Source organism: Anolis carolinensis, chromosome 2, assembly GCF_035594765.1.
Source record: "Anolis carolinensis isolate JA03-04 chromosome 2, rAnoCar3.1.pri, whole genome shotgun sequence".
Taxonomy (NCBI): domain Eukaryota; kingdom Metazoa; phylum Chordata; class Lepidosauria; order Squamata; family Dactyloidae; genus Anolis; species Anolis carolinensis.
Genome location: NC_085842.1, coordinates 190,121,369 through 190,141,774, shown reverse-complemented (window position 1 = coordinate 190,141,774; position 20,406 = coordinate 190,121,369). Strand labels below are relative to the sequence as shown.

Here is a 20,406-nt window from a genome sequence, read left to right as displayed (position 1 = left end):
CTTAACTCTTAACAATGTAAATGCAATGAAATTAGTTTTAGAGTGTGATGAATCACTTCATACACAACATTTAGTAAAGTGGTATCATCACACCTTGTTTTTCTCTTCAGTGAATTTTTTTCAGAGAGCAGAAATGAACTAAAAAGCACCCTAAAATATCCAACTTTCCTGAAGACAAAAAATATCAGATGATGAGAGTCATTTCCCAAATTCTTCATCCACAATCTTATTTTGTGCCCAGCAATATTTCAAGATGATACAGAAAGGGAAAACTGACTCATAACCATCCAGTCATGGAACATGATTAAAATAGCTCATGGTACTGAAGTTAATCTCAAATTACCCTTAAACTTTCCATAAATCTATCCCCATTTCTCAGACTGGAAAGGTCAGCTAGATTTTTGCTAAAAGTATGTCCAGAACTAGACCACTTATATATGTATTGAGTATTCTTCGTACAAGAGGAATGAGAGGAATGATGAGAAGCAGACCTGGAAAGTGGTTTTACCTGGTGCCCATGGCTCTTTTGGGAAACAGGAATGTTAAGTAGGTTACATATGTCGGCACAACTTTAATACCAATTCTGCAATTATGTGAGAACTCTGTGAGTGTTAACATTTGAGCTGATCAAGAGAAATGAATGATTAACAGCTTTTCTTTGTGCGGTGACCTCTTGATGTGAATAATACATCTGGATTTTTATGAGTGATATATCTCAGGCTAAGCTTTACTTCTATGCCTCAGTATTAAATTGACCATTAAAATGGGAGAATGGTTCATGGAAAGAAATTGCAGAGGTGCTATCTGAATTCTTATTATTTCAAGGAAGGATCTAAAGGGATAGTCCTGCTTATGTCTATATATCTCTTGGGGCATAAGAGAACAAGAGATTTATTGAATTGTCTCTCAGTGTCTGTAACATTGCCAAATATTCTGATCTTTACATCTAATTTTAAAAAATAAAGACATACCACTGATAACAAAGGCTCTGGCATGGAAGCTTTTTTTTTTGCAAGGTATGATAGGGAGCCAGTCACTTCCATTTTCTTGTCTTCCATATTCCTTGAAGCTGTCCTGCAGTAAGAAGTTCAATAAAATTTAACCGGGGAAATTATAAAATCTGATTCATATGTTGTTTGATCTCATGGTGAGTAATAACACCTAGATATATTATTTTTTTCAATATACTGATGCCTCCCTCCTCACATGTCATTCACTTTGTATTTTTTTCTGATGACATCCTATTGAATGAGTTGAGCTTTTCAGTTTTTCAGATTTTGATTTTCAAAAAAAGATATAGATATATTTGAAGTTTGTTTTATCCACAAACTGACAGTTTTGTAGAACTTACTTTGTGTTTTTTTAAATCATTGTCATCCGTCCTTCCAAAAAATTGCAAATAGCCCATCATTCCAGTGAAAATTCAACACATAGCACCTCATCCTTTGAAATATATAGCAGTAACAGGGATGAAATACTGACTGTAGTGATGAACCATCAGGATAAAATAGTATCATATCAAATTGAAAATCAAATCTTACATTCCAATTCTTCCATTTTTCAATTATATGATTCCAACTCCAACCTGGACTCCTTGCCATCATAGCATTGTTATTTAGCTGAATCTTGTTTCATACACTGGCACATAAATGTTGCTTTCCACCTTGATTTATGATAAAATGCTCAAAAACAGCTGATTTCAGCGGAATCTTTGATATGTGAATTTATATTTTAAAAAACTTGTCAATCAAAATTACAGATATTTCCCCAAAAAATAAAGAAGTCTAAAATGTCAGTATAAAATGATATATTTATGATATACTGTAGTGTTAATAGCATTATACATTTTCATTTTGAAGCTGAAGTCTGAGTCACTATGTTTCTTCACACTCCAGCTTCATTCAAACTTACTTACTGGTTTGGTTCCAACTCCACAGCCCTATTTGTAAGAATGGATTTATTTCAGCTTAAAATGAGCTTTACTTTTACCACAGTATCATGTCTGCGATCAGAGAAAGCCTCAGGAGAGGATGCAAGATCTTTCAGGACTTACTAAACCCCTTATCAAACTGTTTCGCTAAATTAAAGTGTATATTAATTATCCAGATTAGTCCTGCTGATTTACCCTTTTTTGTCCTACTGTGTATGAAATGAGCAAAAATTTCAGGCAGATTAATCTCAGAGATCCATTGAGATGAAAAATGACCCCAACTAATAGTTTTCCAACATAGAAGTAGTAACTAAAGAAGAAACCAAAGAAGCAGACCTCCATGCAACATAAGATGCACTTTCTATGAAAATGAGGTATAGATCTTTAAAGTAAACTTCGTAATTACACTGCATGTTTGTAAGTTACTGTATAGACCTATAGCTTTGGCAAGAAAAGCCACAGATAGATCAAGCTGGGAAATTTTAGGTTTAGAATTTTAGGTCTAAAAGTAATTTGTTAACATTGACCATGGGTGACTTCAACATACAATTCGAGGCCAGTTTGTTAGATGTAGCTCAGAAATTCATGGTAACCATAACAAACATGGGCTTATCTCAATTGGTTTTCTGACCTACATTTTCCTTGACATAGTTTTTAGGTCAGAACATATGGATCTGTGGGTGGAGTTATCAAGTACAGATTATTTTCTGGCCAGGGCTAGTATCACAGCTACAACCTACCCCTGGTCCATCCCTGAAGACTAATTTATCCTTTGAGATTACAGGAGGGCTTAGGGCAGTAGTTCTCAACCTGTGGGTCCCCCAGGTGTTTTGGCCTTCAACTCCCAGAAATCCTAACAGCTGGTAAACTGGCTGGAATTTCTGAGAGTTGTAGGCCAAAACACCTGGGGACCAACAGATTGAGAACCACTGCCTTAGAGGGTTCCCTGGCTGGTATTACCAGTGATTCTGTTGAAGTCCTGTTCAATAAGTGGAACCAAAATTTAACCAGGGCTATTTGACTCAAGTGTTCCCAAATGCCCAACCCATTACTAACCAGATTCTTGGTATACAGAAATAATCAGGGAACTGAACTGAGAAGGACAATTACAAGAACACAGATGACAGAAACTTCTATGTTGTTAGCCATGATATAGAGGCCATCTTTGTTCCTATGAGTTGGCAATACATGCAGTGAAGAAAACTTCTTTCTCTGTATATATTGTGCCTTAATTCACATCTTGGCCTAATTGAAACTGGCTTTAGAGCTGATATGGAGTTGAGACTACTATGGTCCTCTTAATGGATGATCTCTGTATTAACACTGACAGGATGTGTGTATCCCTGTTGGAGCTTTTAAATCTGTCAGTGGCATTCGATACTATTGGCCATGATTCTGGTCATGCCTCTCAGGCAGATTCCAGATTGTGGTGCTTCGGGATAGCTGCTTCTCAAAAATGAGCTGTTGTGTGGCATTCCACATGGTGTCATTTTATCCCCAATGCTTTTTAACATATTCATGAAATCATCCAGAGGCATGGGAGAGGTTGCCATCAGTATGCTGACACCCAAATATATTTCCCTGTGCCTTCAAAAACAGTCTTGGCTAATAGCTAAGGATAGTGTCAGAGAAGACACACTATCCTGTTACTTCCTCTCAAAGGAATGTGCTGGTTAAAAAAAAAAACCCAAATTGAACTTGAATCCAGATAAGACAGAGAGGCTTGCAATTAAGATTCCTAACCTGGGGTTGGGAGTTTGTCAATCAGTTTTGAATAGGGTTCCACTCTGAAATACTGAGTTCGCAGATTGAAAGTGCTCTTGTATCCCGCTCTCCAAATGTCAGCCCAGATAGATATGTCAGTCAGGATTTATTATCATTCATGGATGATATGCCAACTGTGTCCCCTCCTAGAATTGGAAGATGTGCATGTACTGGTAACCTCAAGGTTATACTTATTCTATGTACAGTACATTTGACTACTTCTGTACCAAGTTTGGAAACACTATTTAGTTCAAAATATTGAAGCCAGATTTGTTATGAGAACATCTAGGAGTGAGCATGTTATACCTATACTAAAATCACTCCGCTGGTTGCCAGTTAGTTTCTGGGCAAAGTATAAAACATTGGCTATGACGTGTCGTCGAAGGCTTTCATGGCCGGGATCACAGGGTTGTTGTATGTCTTTCGGGCTGTGTGGCCATGTTCCAGAAGCATTCTCTCCTGACGTTTCGCCCACATCTATGGCAGGCATCCTCAGAGGTTGTGAGGTACCTCACAACCTCTGAGGATGCCTGCCATAGATGTGGGCGAAACGTCAGGAGAGAATGCTTCTGGAACATGGCCACACAGCCCGAAAGACATACAACAACCCCATTGGCTATGACCTTTAAAGCTAAACACAATTTGGATCAAGGTTCTGGAGACTAGGACATGGCACAATGGATTCAAATTGCAGGGAGAAAAGCCTCCACCTAAACATTAGAATAATAGAATCATAGAGTTGGAAGAGACCACATGGCCATCTAGGCCAACCCCCTGCTATGCAGGAAAAGCATAATCAAAGTACCTCTGACAGATGGCCATCCAGCCTCTGTTTAATAGCTTCCAAGGAAGGCACTTCCACCACACTCCATGGCAGAGTTTTCCACATTAGAAAGAACTTCCTGATGGTCGGAGATGTTCAGCAGTGTAATATACTTCCTCGGAGCATGGTGGAGGCTTCTCTGGAGGTCTTTAAACAGAGGCTTGATAGCCGTCTGTCAGGGTGCTTTGATTGTGCTTTTCCTGCATGGCAGGGGTTGGATTAGATTGGTGGTCCTTTCCAATTCTATGATTCTGTTATTTTATCTACCAGATTGCCTTCTCCCATATAAATCTATACTGCACACTTAATCTTCTGCAGGATGATTACTTCAACCAACCAGAACCTGACTGGCAGCTGACTCCCAAAAGATCTTTTCATCAGCCACCTCTAGGCTGGAAGAAATTTAACAACTAAATGGGTTATCAGAATTTGAAACAAATGTTTAGATTTATAATGAATATATGCAGTACATGATCATAGAAACATCACTAAATATCTGTTCTGACACTGTGTCCTTATTGATCCTCTGTGCCCAAGATTTACAACCTCCTAATTTCACCCATCTTGTCACTTATGAAAAACAGGCGAATTACAAATGGCTACAGAGGTTTTTTACCCACTTACCCGAGAGGAAAACTTACTATACTTAAAGTGATTTATATCTCAAGGGCCTGACATTCTGACAGGGCGGTGACTGCTGAGAGCATAGCATTTTTACTGAGGTAGGGGTGATGTGTAAATTGTGTGCAGGGCTACTTCCTGTTCCATACATCCAGTCTTTAGTACCATCAGAGTGATTGAGTTCTTGGCACTTCTGACAATACCCTTTTACTGCCCAGATAATACAATGTCAAGATGGTTTCCATTTGCTTTTAGCAGAAAGTGGGGAAAAACTATGCATACAAACTCTCGCTGTTGCTACAACTGACAATAGGATAGATCCTAAGAGCCAAAAAATGCATTAATCAGCATATCACAGCAGCCATGCAGCTCTGATGAGTAGGCTGCTACCTAGAGCTGTTTTATTGAATTATATTGATATTGATGATTGTTTAATATAGTAGTTCCTAACCTTTAAGAGACCGTGGACCACTGAGACAAAATTGGATACATTGTAGACCATCAAGGTCAATCAACCCTTCTCCCTACCACCCGGACAAAAATAAATTTAAAGAGTTTTTAAATAACTAGAATGTTTTATTCATTTTAACATTCACATATACATTTTTATTTTGTGATACAAAGACAAAACACCATAATGAAACTTAATGAAAAATGAATGTGATTTTTGAGTTTATGTTTCTTTCATTAGGTAGGGGATCCTTGTATTGATACTATTGTTCAATGCCATGTACATGTCGTGGCACTGAGTAGTAGTAGATTGGATCTTGATAGTAGTAGCTTCCCAGACTGGCTTTTGAAGCCCAAATATTAGACTCCTGTTCTTGAGCTTCAAAAGCCAGTCTGGGAGAATGGGCTCCCAAGATCTCTTCCACTGGCTCAACCAAAGGGAGAAGGCGTACCCACGTGCTTCCTTTCCCTTGCTTCCTCATGAGGAGCCAGTGATGGAGCTTCCCTCGTCCCTGCCTTCACTGAACTGCAGATTTTGACTGCCGCCTCCTACTTGCAATCCGGCCTGCGAATGAGGCTTCTTTCCTTGCCTCAAAAGCAGGTAAGGAATGAAGGATTCGGTGTCACCAGTCCTGCTCCCTCCCTTTGCTTAGTGTTGGATTGCTTAGGAGGAGGAGGCAGTTGAAGCCCTCAGGAAGTGAAGACAGAGGGCAGAGATAGCTCCATCATCACTGGCTCCTCATGAGGATGCAGTGGAAGGGAGCACGTGGGTGCTCACTTCCTTTTGACTGGGCCAGGGGAGAGGAACACTCTTAAGCCCAAGTGCTAACAGTAGCCAGGGCTCTGGGATGAAGGAGAAGGGGAGGGCCAGCAGGAGAAGGGTGCATGTTGAGGGGGGAGGGGGATTATACCTATGGGGCCAGTTCCTCAACAGCCACGCTGAGCCGACTCAGGTTTTCTGGGAAAGACCCCCATAGACCACTTTTCTGTTTATTGTAGACCACCTGTGGTCCATGGACCATTGTTTGGGAACCACTGATTTACACAGATACAAAGATGTATGTTTTTGGAAATGTATTAATTGGTAGAGGTAGAGTGGAAGTATATACATAATGTTTTGTTTCATTTTTTTTTTTGTTTTGGCAGTCTTTTGCTTTCATCTTGTTCATATAGGCTCTGTCTATACTGACCATTTCAGTATGAGAGCAGATCAGTCTGCGGATGGCTACAAAATGCACACAGGCTGATCTGGTTTAACCTGAAAAAAGCAGGTTAGACTAGATGCTGACATACCCTGGATTTAAAAAAACACACATAGAGAAAACCAGAATCAGAATGTAATAGCATGGAACCAGGAAGAAAGACTGCTAACCATGCAGTAGGTCATCCTGTCACCACTAGCTGGCAGCAACAGCATGGGGGAAGATGGGAGAGAACAGCCTTCCTATGTCTCCAGGCTGCCCAGAGACATACACCTCTTTTCCTGGTTCCATGACATGTGACTGGTAAAGGAGCCTGAAGGAAGTGTGGGGGGGGGAGTTTTCCTTCCTCACTCCTTTCAGGGTGTTTTGCCAGTTACATGGCACAAAACCAGGAAGAGCTAGGGACAAGCAGCAGGTTGGTCCATTGTACTTACTGTAACAGCAGCGGGGTGGGAGGGTAGGTGCCAGTTGGGCCACTGCCCAATGGTGCCAAACCAGCTTCAGCATGGCTGGGCAATGTGGACAGCCACCACTGCTAGGGCAGGTTGAACCACCCATGTCTAGCTGCAAGCAGGCAGAATCTGGCTTTTTGTATACTGTTTTCGGCTCATATTTTGTGGCTATATAGAACCACCTATGATTTCTTTTTCTCTATTTCCTTCCAATCTTATTTATTTGGGGTTTAACAAGAACCCCGTCTACTTTCTTGAAAACAAATAGCAGGCAACGTGTGGATGGCAACAGTGCTAAATCTGGGCATTTGAGTAATAGCTATCTTGAGGGTAAGTTTTTATAGGTGCCTTCTTTTATTTTATCAAATCCAAAGCAACTTTGAAGAAAGACTCAACTGAAACTTACCTGCTGAATGACAAAACATCCTGAAAATGAGGCAGATACATTGACATCTAGAGTCTCTTTGCTTGTCTTTCTGCTCCAGTGAAACACATTTTGATTGGCTACATAGCTTTTATCTCCTCTTGGGTTTCCTTGGCTGCAGATGTTTCTAGTTTTTGCCTAGAGGTATATTGTATCAAGTATTTCAGATCTTTCACTCAGTCAGAATTCCAACTGTTATTAACAAGAACATATAGAGTGGCAGCTCCTTGTTTAATGGACCAAGTTGGAGGCATTCCCTGATATTTACTTCACATTTTACCAAGGAATGGTAAGGTCTTCAGCTTGTCAGAAGGGATATGTTCTATTGATTAGCTATCTGAGTGAAATTTATGTTTTATTTGGCAATTAAATTGTCAGGATTTGTTCTGTATTCACTTTTAATATATAGTCTTTACAGTTCAGGAACAAATAAAGTTGTCTAACTTATAGGAAAAGCTTATCTTACTACACAGTTAATTTTAGGCAAAAAACCCCACATTATAAATGACATTTCACTATAAAGCTTAGTGTATTGAAATGCATTTGAGAAAGGATGAGCTCTTGCTCATTTCTGCTATTAAGCAGTTTCTTGAAGAGGCAGGGTTCAGTCTGCAGCGCACTGAGCTTTGTGACCTTCCATCAGTTCAGTTGCGTGATCAAACTGACATCTAGCACTTCATGCCCTTTGGTCCCAAGATCAGATCCAATTCAAAATTCATCCTGTCTGCTCCAAGTAACTTCATTATAGCTTCAGGCTAGCTTCTGGCTGTTGTCATTGCCACCACCCACTGAACTAAATATTGTATTTGACAACCAAGCTGTTTTTGCAGCTCCTAGGAAGCCAGTAATATCAGGAAGCTTTTCAACAACATGATTGTCTGCTAGGTCTTCACAAGTAGTGAAGTTGTGCTTTAGTGTATGTGTGTGGGAGAGGGGTAATTGTAGTTTCATTCGAGGTGAAGAGTCAATCCTTCCTCATCTTAGGGATGTAGAAATTTTTTATATTCATTTTAAATTATTCATTGGCTTTTCATTCTGTCCTTTCCCATTTCCACATCAATAATTTGTGCATGGTTTCATTTGTGTTACTTCAGAGTTATGTGGTTTTGTACATTCTGTATTTCATCACATAATAACCACATGTACTTATGCAAGGCAATTTAGTTTCCAGTTGTTAGACTGATAACCTAGTTGTCTTGAAGTGGAGATCAAAGATTTGGGGTCTCCTCTAACGAAAGAGACCCGTGCTAGACCTGGCAAGAAGGGTTGTGCAACACCTGGTGAGCTCACGAAAAGCAAAATAAAAGTTTTCCTCTTATTTCCAATAAAATAGTCTCACCCAGGTTAGAAGCAGAGATCACCAAAGTGTTTATTCTGTCCAGTTGGAGCAGGATGACAGCAGCAATAGATTGCAGAAAGAACTGACACGCCATTACAGAAAAATTGCACTTTTTATAATTTTGCACCCACCCACCCAGCTGACTCCTCACTGATTGGTCAGGGGAGCCCCTGACATCAGGAGGTAGGAGGGGTGGTCTGGGAGGCTTGCACACTTCATCCAATGGGAGCGCGAGCCCTGTTTGTGACATCACTCCCTCGTAGGCTAATGGGGGAGATGGAGGCGTGGCAACAAGAAAAACAAAGGGCAAACATATGTTAAATGACAGGATTATTAAAGTTCTTTGTCAAAATGGCCTGGCGATTGCCTATGGGCCCTCAAGCCGGACCTTGTTTATGGCTCACTGACTGATTTAGCAAATTTCATAAAAGAGGATTTGGCACCCACTGGTCAGTCCCATTGTGAAAGAAAGCAGTCATGGCAGAGTCATTGATGAGATTATATATGATTCAGAGTTCAAGAAGGGATGTGACCTTTGTCTGAGTACCAGTGACTCCTGGTCTCCCTTGGCAGGAGAATGAGTCTTTTATGATGAGTGGTTTCAGAATGTCCAAAGAGATTCCTTCCTGGATGGCCTGACATCTGTGTCCTCCGAGATCCAGGAAAGAAATCCATTGCCCTTTATTGCAGAGAGTGATGTTTGTAATCCATTAGCTTTAGGCTTAGGTGTGATGTGCTGACCAGAATTCATGCCAAGGTTACAACTGCCCCATTCATAGGGGTTAAGATATTATAAAAATAATAATAAAGGTAAATAATAACAGAGAAATAATGATAAAATAATAATAATGATAGCAAACACGTGAGGGACCCATTCATGGGTAGAATCTTCAGGATCCAACATCCCTTTTGAGTTTGGGAAGACAAACTCAGTCTCATGGCTGTTTGAAGAGGCTTTAACCCCCCTTCGCGTTTCCATGAGGGAATAGATGGGGATCCCAGGGTTTTTCCCATTCAGCCCAGGCAGGCAAGGGGCCAGTTGGGGTCTACCCTGGAACTAAGGGGCATGGTTTCCAGTAATAAATTTGTTACCTTATGCTATAAATATGTGAAATATAGGACATAAAGCCTTGATTAAATATACACACTATCTAACATGGGAAGGGTCCTTGTTGTTGTTGTTAGTGTCTTTGCTAATTGACCAAGACTTAACCCTCATTACTCTTAACAGTCCAAAGTCGAAAGGTGTCTGACCTCTAAAATGGACTCTGAGCAATCTCAGATTTGATCATGTGGCCTGCATCCCCTCCCACAACCTCTAAAAATTGAATAAATAATATTGTCATGTAATTGGTTAATGAATTTACTTTTTGAACCATTTGGTGCATATATATTACACAAGAGGATTTTTTCGTAGTCAGTTTTAATTTTTATGGCTATTATTCTGCCTTCTTGATCTTTGAATTGTAATTGTGATTTAATCTTTCTGTCTGTATAAAGTACTACTCCTCTTTTTTTCTTCTCATCTGATGAATAATATTATTTCCCAATTTTTATACTAAAACACCACTATGGCTCTTGCCATTAGAAGCCAGCCAAAGAAGGCTGCTGGGTTGGAAGAATAGGCCGACATACAAGGATATTTTAAACAAAAAAAAACTATAAACAGGCGACGCCACAAATGAGAGAATTAGAGGAATTACAGAGGAGTAACAAAAATATCTCATGCTTCCAATATATGGAATTAAAGAAGCTTACAACAAAGATAAAATAATTGGATTCAATTTAGACCAAGGATTCTGGGATAATTTACTCCAAATAGAGAAGAAAAATATAACCATACTATACAACAAACTAATCGACTGGGCAATGGAAATAGAAGAGATTTAAAAAAAAACTCCATGATACAGTGGGCAAGTAATATCTTGGCAAGACGGATTCAATAAAGTTTCCCTAGCACCAGCTGTGTGAGCCTACCTTTGTGTCCTATACCTTCCTAGGACTGACAATCACACTGAAAATTGCAATAAAAGAACCTATGCTTTAAAAGTTATTGAAAAGTTATTCATAACAATTATTACATTTTTGTAGATTTATGTTTATTTGTTTATAATTTTTGTTTTCATCAGTCTTTTATAATCACTCTGAATTTTTTTGAGTAAGTATAAAAATACCTCATGAAAATAATAGGAATAATAATGTTTATAAAGGCATTCTTTCTTTTAACATTTAGTGCACTGATAATGGGAATGAGAAAAAGTAGTGGGAGGTAGCCAACATTTCCACTGAGCTCTTTGAATCTTAATTGCCTATGAAGGAGCATATGAATTTCTAGCTCCTAGCCTGTATCCCAAAATATTCCAATTGCCAGGAAGCTCATAAAATTATGGCAGAATTTGAAATGGTTGAGCATTTTCTAAGTTGACGGGTCTCTTGTTCATCTGCTACTATGGTGGGTAACCTATGGACTTCCTGATTTTCCATTTCAGTTCTCATTAGCCCTAACTACTGGTCATAGTCACTAGAGCAGATGGGATGTGAAGTGCTGCATTATCTTGAGTGTGTGTGTTCAGAGGTGACAGTTTGCACTTCCCAGTTTAATGTCATCTGTTCCAGTTCACTGTTGCCATCATATTCAGTATGCACATAATATTGCATCCAGTTCCAGACTGGTTGATTGTGAGGTATCCAATTAGAAGTATTAGTGATACTTATTTTTAAAGAGAAGCAGTCCAATAGGAAGGATTATTAAGGTGTAGGCTAAAGATATTTCATTTCAGTGTGCTTTCATGCTATTCATGGGATACCTTGCCATTTCCCTGGGATGTGATTTGACAATATTTGAATGTTCAATGATAATTATTTGGTTTCAGATTCGTGGTTCCAGCAACCCATCTGGCTAGAGGGCATGATTCCTATTACAGAAAGCAAAAATCCTATATAATGTGACATGGGGAGAGAGAGCAGAATTCCTAGAAAACTAGGGAGAAACTGCAATAGTAGTGCACTAAAGACTCTAGTTGAATTTTCATTAGCCTTGCTTTGCAATATAAAATGTGAAGCTCATTTTTTTTGTTTTCTACTGATTGCTACAATATCATCATCATCATCATTTAATTACTTATTAATCGCCCTCTATCCAAGATGCTCTAGGCGATTTACAAGATAAAATTGTGAAGGATAAAAACATACATACAAATATTGATAAAATTAACATATTAATATGTTAATATTAATATGTTAATATTAACGTATTGCTGATAAGAATAGCACATCGGTAGAAGATGTGTCGTTCTTTTTTTCGTTCTTTTTTAATTTGGAAGATCTAAGCCCCATCTACATTGCCATTATAATGTAGATTGAACTGCTTTACATAGCAGTGCAGACATATAATCCAGTTCAGTGCAATTCAGACTGCATCATATGAGTTCAAACTGCCTTATATGGCAGTGTAGATGGGGCCTGAATTAGAATGAACTATTTGATTATAACACACCCTTTTAAAAAATGTATGTGACAGTTGTTCAGTTTAAGATAATAGAAAGACAGGAGATTTTTTTGAAAGAGTAGACATAACAAGATATCAGAATTCTCAATGGAACTCAAAACATGGGAAGAAATTTCATAATTTCTGCTATAGGCTTTGGTAAATTGATACATTTTGAAGATAAGCAAAACTTTAATTTGGATGTTATGCACATATCCAAGTCCTAATTTTCTCTTGTTGGCTACCTTCATCACAGATAGTCTTGTAGTGATCCTGAAGGAAATGTATAAAGACCTGTGTGTTTTACCTGCCTGTTGTAGTTACTAAGCACAGAATGAGGTCCTATTTGGCTGTCTTCCTAGTGTTTGTGAACATGCCAGGCTGGAGGGAGTGCTAACAATGTGGATAAAGTTTCTTTCTTCTCTGTCTATCTCAAGATGATAGAAGTATTTGCAATGTAAAGATAATGTAAAGTTATATGCGTAATTATGATATTACAGCTGTAAATTTCACTGATTTTTGTTTTTAGATACTTCACACTCAGTTAGCAAGGAAACACTGTTTATTTGAGACTTAAAAACCAACAACCAACACCACCAAATCTTCAAAAATAGTGATATGTGTCCAGGAGTCACTCGTATCTTTGAAATATTTGAATAATGGCTCCAAAGGGGAAAAATAATTGTGAACAGCTGGCCTGTATTTCATATGCTAGGTTGCCAACATCTCACTTTACATTAATTCCATTTGCTAGGAGAATATGCAGAAGCATGACTGAAAGAGGCTAATTGAACTCCCAATCTAATACATATTAATCAGAAGGACAATTGTTATGATAGAAATGGTTTCCATCACTATAGAAACCATCACAAAATTGTACTTGAATAAAGAATCTGCTACTCAATTTTATCATTGTCCATCCAACAGATACTTACTATTTATCGTTTTTCATCCCTTTTGAGAAGATAGGGATCTTAGATTTTTAAAAAAAGGATTTGGCAAATGGATGTAACTATGTCCATTTTTATGGATTAATATTTTATTATATTTTATTGTATTGCCATAATATTTGTTATGAGCTGTACTGACGGAGGGCCCTAGTTGTCGGGAAAACTCATTATAAATCTTATAAATGTAGAAGTAGGGTAGCAGAGGATGGCAATTAAGATAATTTTAGTAAATGGTTAGACAAGATAATCTTTTGTAATTGTTTATTTTTCAGACCATTATCCTTAACATGAGAAGGACCTAGTGATTATACCCGGGTCCATAATGACTAAGAATAATAGCATCATTAGCATAAAGTAATGTGCTGATTTTTTTAACCCTAGGTTTGGGCATATGTCCAATAGGTTAAGGCATTTTGACATCATTTATATACATGCATTGTATGGCTTTGAATTGTGCATTTATATGTGCCTTCGGGGTGAGATTGGCGGGATATAAATATGACAAATAAAAAAAAATACATGTTAAATCAAGTGCAAATGACAATGTAACTGCCTAACACTTCTTTTTTCAGAATTTTTTTAGTGAATGAGTAAAAATAGTCAAAACTGGGAAAAGGGATAGGTATATCTAACAATCTAGGGAATGAAAGGATAAAAGAAAAAAAGAATATAAATATATAAAAATGATAGAAATGTTTGTGGTTTTGAAAGGGTGAATAGGTGGGTGGAGAGAAAGAAAGAAAGAAAGAAAAAGAAAGAAAGAAAGAAAGAAAGAAAGAAAGAAAGAAAGAAAGAAAGAAAGAAAGAAAGAAACTTGACTTCCAATCTCCTCCCTGGGTATTTTCATTGTCCTTTTCCCATTGTATTTTTGCTCTTCCCCCTTCATGCCTCTCTCTGGAGAACAATGTTGCTTCAAAAGAGGGTTTTCCAACTTTATTCTGGGTAAACCTTTAGTGCAATAGTGAAATATAAATGTAAATATCAATAAAAAATCAACTCATCTTTTAAATATTTTCTCCTTTCAATGAAAATTGAAGGCTGTTGTTTATTTGTTCAGTCGCTTCCGACTCTTCATGACCTCATGGACCATCCCATGCCAGAGCTTCCTGTTGGCCGTGGCCGCTCCCAGTTCCTTCAAGGTCAAGCCAGTCACTTTAAGGATCCCATCCATCCATCCATCTTGACCTTTTTCCTTCCATTTTCCCCAGCATAGAATCATAGAATAGTAGAATAGCTTTCCTGTCTTCTCATGATGTGGCCAAAATACTTCAACTTTGCCTCTAATATCCTTCCCTCCAGTGAGCAGCTGGGCATTATTTCCTGGAGGATGGACTGGTTGGATCTTCTTGCGGTCCAAGGATTTTCTTCCAGCACCAGAGTTCAAAAGCATCTATCTTCCTTCTCTCAGCCTTCCTTATGGTCCAGCTCTCGCAACCATAGGTTAATATGGGAATACCATTGCTTTAACTATGCGGACCTTCATTGCCAGTGTGATGTCTCTGCTCTTCACTATTTTATCGAGGTTGGCAATTGCTCTCCTCCCAAGAAGTAAACATCTTCTGATTTCCTGGCTGCAGTCTGCATCTGCAGTGATCTTCACGCCTAGAAATATAAAGTCTGTCACTGCCTCCACGTTTTCTCCTTCTATTTGCCAGTTATCAATAGGTGTAGTTGCCATGATCTTGGTTTTCTTGATGTTTAACTGCAACCCAGCTTTTGCACTTTCTTCTTTCACCTTGGTGATAAGGCTCCTCAGCTGTTCCTCACTTTCAGCCATCAGAGTGGTATCATCTGCATATCTAAGATTGTTAATGTTTCTTCCAGCAATTTTAACTCCGGCCTTGGATTCATCAAGCCTCATTCACAGACCTGGTGTTAAACAGCACCACTTTTAGTCTGGAAGGACCGCCAACCTGGGTACTCAGATTAACTATGTCAGGAGACCATTTTGGAACTACAAGTATTCTTTCAGAAACCCTAGGCCGAATTGGATATTTAGGTCTCCCTTTCTTGTACCGCCCCCCTCCACGACACCACCTTTATGACAAATTGACTAGCATAAAACAGCAAAATAGATACTTTTTGTGTTAAGTATACTTTTAAAAACTCTCTACATAAAATTGAAAATTTAATATAAAAGTATCTCAAAAAGCATCACTAGTAAACAGTTGATAATGTTTAACTATCCAGATAAGCAATACTAAGTAACAGTAACGTGTTACTTTAAATGTGCATATTAGCGCCACTGTTATTTAGCTTATACGTAAATGATCTCCCCGAACAGCTGAAGGACTGTGGTACATATGCCTAAGGTGTGCAAAACACACTTTAACATCCTACTATATGCTGATGATATGATTTTATTATCATATTCGCAAGTTGAGCTAGGTAGGCTGCTGAGAAGATTTAATTCTTATTGTCATAACAACGCCCTAACTATTAATAAAGCAAAGTCAAAAATAATGGTATTTGGTAAACGACATAACAGACATAGATGGTCCCTGGATGGTGAACCAATAGAGCAAGTTTGCACCTTCACGTACCTGGGAATTGTTTTTTCTGCAACTGGCTCTTGGCTATCACATCATCAAATGAGCTCAGTCAGGGCAAGAGCACGTGCAAATCAACTACTTAAATTAACAAATCACAGCCAACCAGGATCTTTAGACCCATTCCTTAAAGTGTATAAGGCGAAGGTTACCCCCAATGCTATTATATGGAGCCGAAGTTTGAGGTCTAAACCAGGTACCATTTTTAGAGCAATCACAGTCACAGCACCTGCGAAGTTTTCTAGGAGTGGACAAAACAACCCCAGCTGCCGCAGTAAGAGCCGAACTGGGAGTATATGCAGTTGATGGCTTATCCAAAATCAGGGCCTACAACTACTGGTAAAACTGATTGCCATGGCAAATGATAGAGTACCAAAACTGTGCCTGTTAGAGCAGATAGAAAATCAACACCAAACCCCTTGGCTAGTTCATCTGACAAAATACATTAGGAGTTGTGGACTTTCAATTCGGTATCCAAATCTCTTAGAAGAACTAGACCCAAAAATAGTCGCTCAATGAGTACTAGATATAGAAGCCCAAAAAGACATTGCTTCCCTCAGTAAAGCTGTCTCATTGAAATGGTTAAGTCACTTTAAACATACTTACCAAACAGCCCAATATCTAAAGAGAGAAATGCCTAAACACCTCAGGAGGGTACTTACCAGAGCTCGATTTGAGCAGCTGGATACAATGGTCAAATATGGAAGGTTTAATGAAATTCCATACAACAAACGATTTTGTATTTGTGGAGCATCAGAGGTGGAGGATATTCCACATATACTGTTCAGCTGTGAATTGTATAATAAAGAGAGAGACCAATACCTCGGGCCATTCATTATTCGCAAACCACACTGGGACCCACTTATTAAAACTACATCTTTGTTGGCCAGCCAGAATCCTAAAATAACACACAAAACAACCCTTTAACTATTCAAAGCAACACAGCTGAGAACTTTTTTTTTTCATGTCAGGAGAAACCTGAGTCGCTTCTGGTGTGAGAGAATTGGCCATCTGCAAGAACGTTGCCCAGGGGACGCCCGGATGTTTTGATGTTTTTACCATCCTTGTGGGAGGCTTATGTCCCCGCGTGGAGCTGGAGCTGATAGAGGGAGCTCATCCGCGCTCTCTCCGGGTGGGATTTGAACCTGACAGCTTTCAGGTCAGCAACCCAACTTTCAGGTTACAAGGCTTTAAGCCATTACACCACCGGAGGCTCTGAACTGCATAGAACTGCATATTTGGAATCAATTGTGGTAAACTGTAAAGGTGATGCAGATATTTGACCTGGATGGGATCTATTTTGACTTCTTTTGTACCACGGGTTGTATATTATATGTATGTCTATGTGTTAAATGTTTTGATACGGCCCATGGGCTAATCAATAAAACATGATTGATGTTATTTTAAAAATGTAAAAAGTGAGGATTACTTCTGTTAAAATAGCATTCCAAGATCTAAATGCTAAAGTATTGATGGCATTGAAATTTTAGTGAAGATAATTTTAAAATTAGCTTAACATGGTAAATATAATACTCTTATCAAGAGGTGATACTGATGTTAATCAGTATTTCCATGTATTATATATATTACTAGCTTTGCCCGGCCACGCGTTGCTGTGGCTCCTCGGAATGATTTGTTGGCCAGGTGGAATAGCAGTGAATAAGTTTGTTTGGTGAGCTGGATTGCAATGAATAGTGTCGGTGCCGCAGGTCTGAATGGAATGGTTATTAGTCCATTTGTTTAGTATTTAATAGTGTTGTAATGTGAAAGCCTGGGTGGTTTGTGTCTGGGGAATTCATGTGTTTGGAGGTGTTAGCTGGCCGTGATTGTTTCATGTCTTGTAGCTCGAAATGGTGGTTGATTCCTGCCTGGGGTAATCCTTTGTTGGGAGGTGTTTAGTGGGTCTGATTGTTTGGTGTTGGTGGTAGACCTGTTTCGATATATTCTGTTTTTAGTGGGATGTTTTTGGTGGGCCAGTTTTTTTTCCTTTGGTACACTGTAATAGTACTTTTAAACATAGTGTCCATTCAAACTTAGGTACTTTTCATAACAATTAGTGAGTTTGGAAAATTCTTACCCTCAGCACTTTCCCACTGCCGTCCTGAAGAGTGTGGGACCCACGCTATTGGAACGCTGCAACTCAGGCAGCTGAAAAATGAATGGAAAAGGAAGGGAGGAGCAAGGAAGAACTCGTTGTCCCTTTTTTTGCAAGATGTGAACAGAGAATTAAAACATTCCACTTTCCCTTCCCCTTCCTGCCAGTTCTGCTCCAGGTTGTCTCCCGAGGAGAAGCTGCCAAGATCGGTGAGGGGTTTTTGGCTGGTTCTCGGGAGGTAACGCTGCTCTCCTCTAGGAATGGGTAGAAGAAGCCCTTGGTGATTGTGGCTGCTTCTCCTTGGGAGCCAAGGGAGCCTGCACCTGGAAGAGAAGTGGCAGGAAGGGGAAGGGAAGGCGGAATGTTTCGATTCTCTCTTCAGATCTTGGAAAAGAAGGGAGACCTCCTCCTTCCCTTTTGCATTCATTCTTCAGCTGGGTGAGTTTCAGCATTGCAATATCGTGGGTTCCACACTGTTCAGGGGGGTAGCAGGAAAGTGCTGAGGGTAAGAACTTTACAAAGTCAGTAATCGTTATGAAAAGTGCCTAATTTTCAATGGGGACTATGTTTAAAAGTACCACGTCCAGGTGGTCGGGGGTAGGGGAGGGTTTCCAGGAGTGGCGGGAGCTGCGAGGGCCGGTTCTCTGCCTTGTCCTCCATGCCTGCACCTTCCCGGCCTCCTTCCTTGCTTGCTTTCCTGAAACATTGGCAGGAGGGTCCAGTCTGCCTCACTTTAAGGACGCGTGGCTCCCATGTTGTGTACCGGCCATTGAGGTTGCTGGCGGTGGCGGCAGGAATAGAGGGTCGACTGTTGAGGGTGGAGGGTGTGTGTGTGGTGAGCACACGCCATTTCGTGTCTGGCGCATGCGCTGTTCTATTTTAGTGGTTTTTGGGCTTTTGGGGGGGGCAGATTTGGTTCCAGATGTTTTGTTTTGTGGTGGGAACCTAGCGGCAAAGGTGCTGGGTTCCGTTGTCAAATTTTGTGTTTCTTGGATGTGTGGGTTCGTTGCTACCTTCACGGTGGCCAGTTTTTCTCCCTTTATATATATAGATATAAAAAGTGTTATCAAATAGTTACAATTAAGAACAGTAAAAAATAGCATTTCTCTAGATACATGTTTATTATATTGATTAGTATCAGACTATTGTATTTGTCTCTTACTGTTACCTTATATTAGAGACTTACTATGGAAGGGCTTCAAGCCCTAAGTTTTCAAATGTTAGACCTTTGATTTTTCTTTCTTGGGATTTTGATATTAAAAAATATCAGAGATGAATGTCCGGTTAATGAAACATCCTTTTACACAATTTCTCTTAAGCTTTGTTGTTGTTTGAATAGAAAATTAGATTAATTTAGGAAGGCTTTTGCCCAGTGGTTAAGTGAATAGAGATATCCAGGGTTTTCTAATTGTGCTTTAGGGATCCTGAGGTTCTTCAGATGCTTATTTCAGCCAAGGGGTCCTCAATGAAATTCTCAGTAGTGGCAGGCACTCTGGATACATTTAAGCCTTTGAGGTCATGTTGTCCATTCGTATAGATCAATGACTAAGAGGAAAAATAAACTGAGAAAGGAGGGGTAGTGACAGAAGTTAGAGTTAAGAGAAAACGAGAAGAGTTGCACGAGAATGATAAAATCATGAAGTGACTTTCTCGTGGCTACCAAATTAAAGCTTCATGGCCATCTTTGAGATAAGTGTGCACATTTTAAAATATTTTCTATCATAACAGTTGGAGTTCTAGCTGTAAGAGCTGAGTAATAGGCAGAATTTTAATTGGATGGTTTTTCCTCTTGCATGACTGGAAGGTGGTATAGGAAAAATGGGCTCCTGATTCATTTGGTAGGGAAAGGAGGGGTAGATAGAGAAGATTATTTTCAGAGATTAACTTGTGGTAGTACCATTAGACCAGCCATGGGCAAACTTTGGCCATCCAGGTGTTTTGGACTTTCACTCCCACAATTCCTAACAGCTGGTAGGCTGTTAGGAATTGTGGGAGTTGAAGTCCAAAAACCTGGAGGGCCAGTTTGCCCATGGCTACATTAGACCAACCCAAAAACATATTAATCTAGGCCCCTTCAACACTGCCCTATATCCAAGGATCTGATCCTAGATTATCTGTGTAATGGAATAGGCCTACCTTGCCAGGCTAGTGTGTGGGAAAAGTTCTAGGCCCTGGGAGAAAAGGCCCAATCCAAACTAAAGGAGGAGGGAACAGCCCGCTCCTTATATGGTAGTGGTGCCTGATTGGTGGGGGAGTTAGAGAGTGTTGCCTAGTTACAGAAGGTAGAATGCACCAGGGAGGGAGGAGCTGGTACAAGGAA

At 39.4% G+C, this 20,406-nt stretch overlaps 1 protein-coding gene and 1 long non-coding RNA gene across 2 annotated transcripts in view; one reads left to right on the top strand and one right to left on the bottom strand.

The window, feature by feature from the left end:
* trpc4 (transient receptor potential cation channel subfamily C member 4) overlaps positions 1-20,406 on the top strand; it is a 181,867-nt gene that overhangs the window by 39,086 nt on the left and 122,375 nt on the right. The window lies entirely within an intron of this gene.
* Positions 990-9,589, bottom strand: LOC134296425 (uncharacterized). The gene is made up of 3 exons (XR_010003161.1): positions 9,006-9,589; positions 7,649-7,804; positions 990-1,074 (listed from the first exon to the last, which is right to left on the bottom strand). It is a non-coding gene; the product is annotated as an uncharacterized LOC134296425 (long non-coding RNA).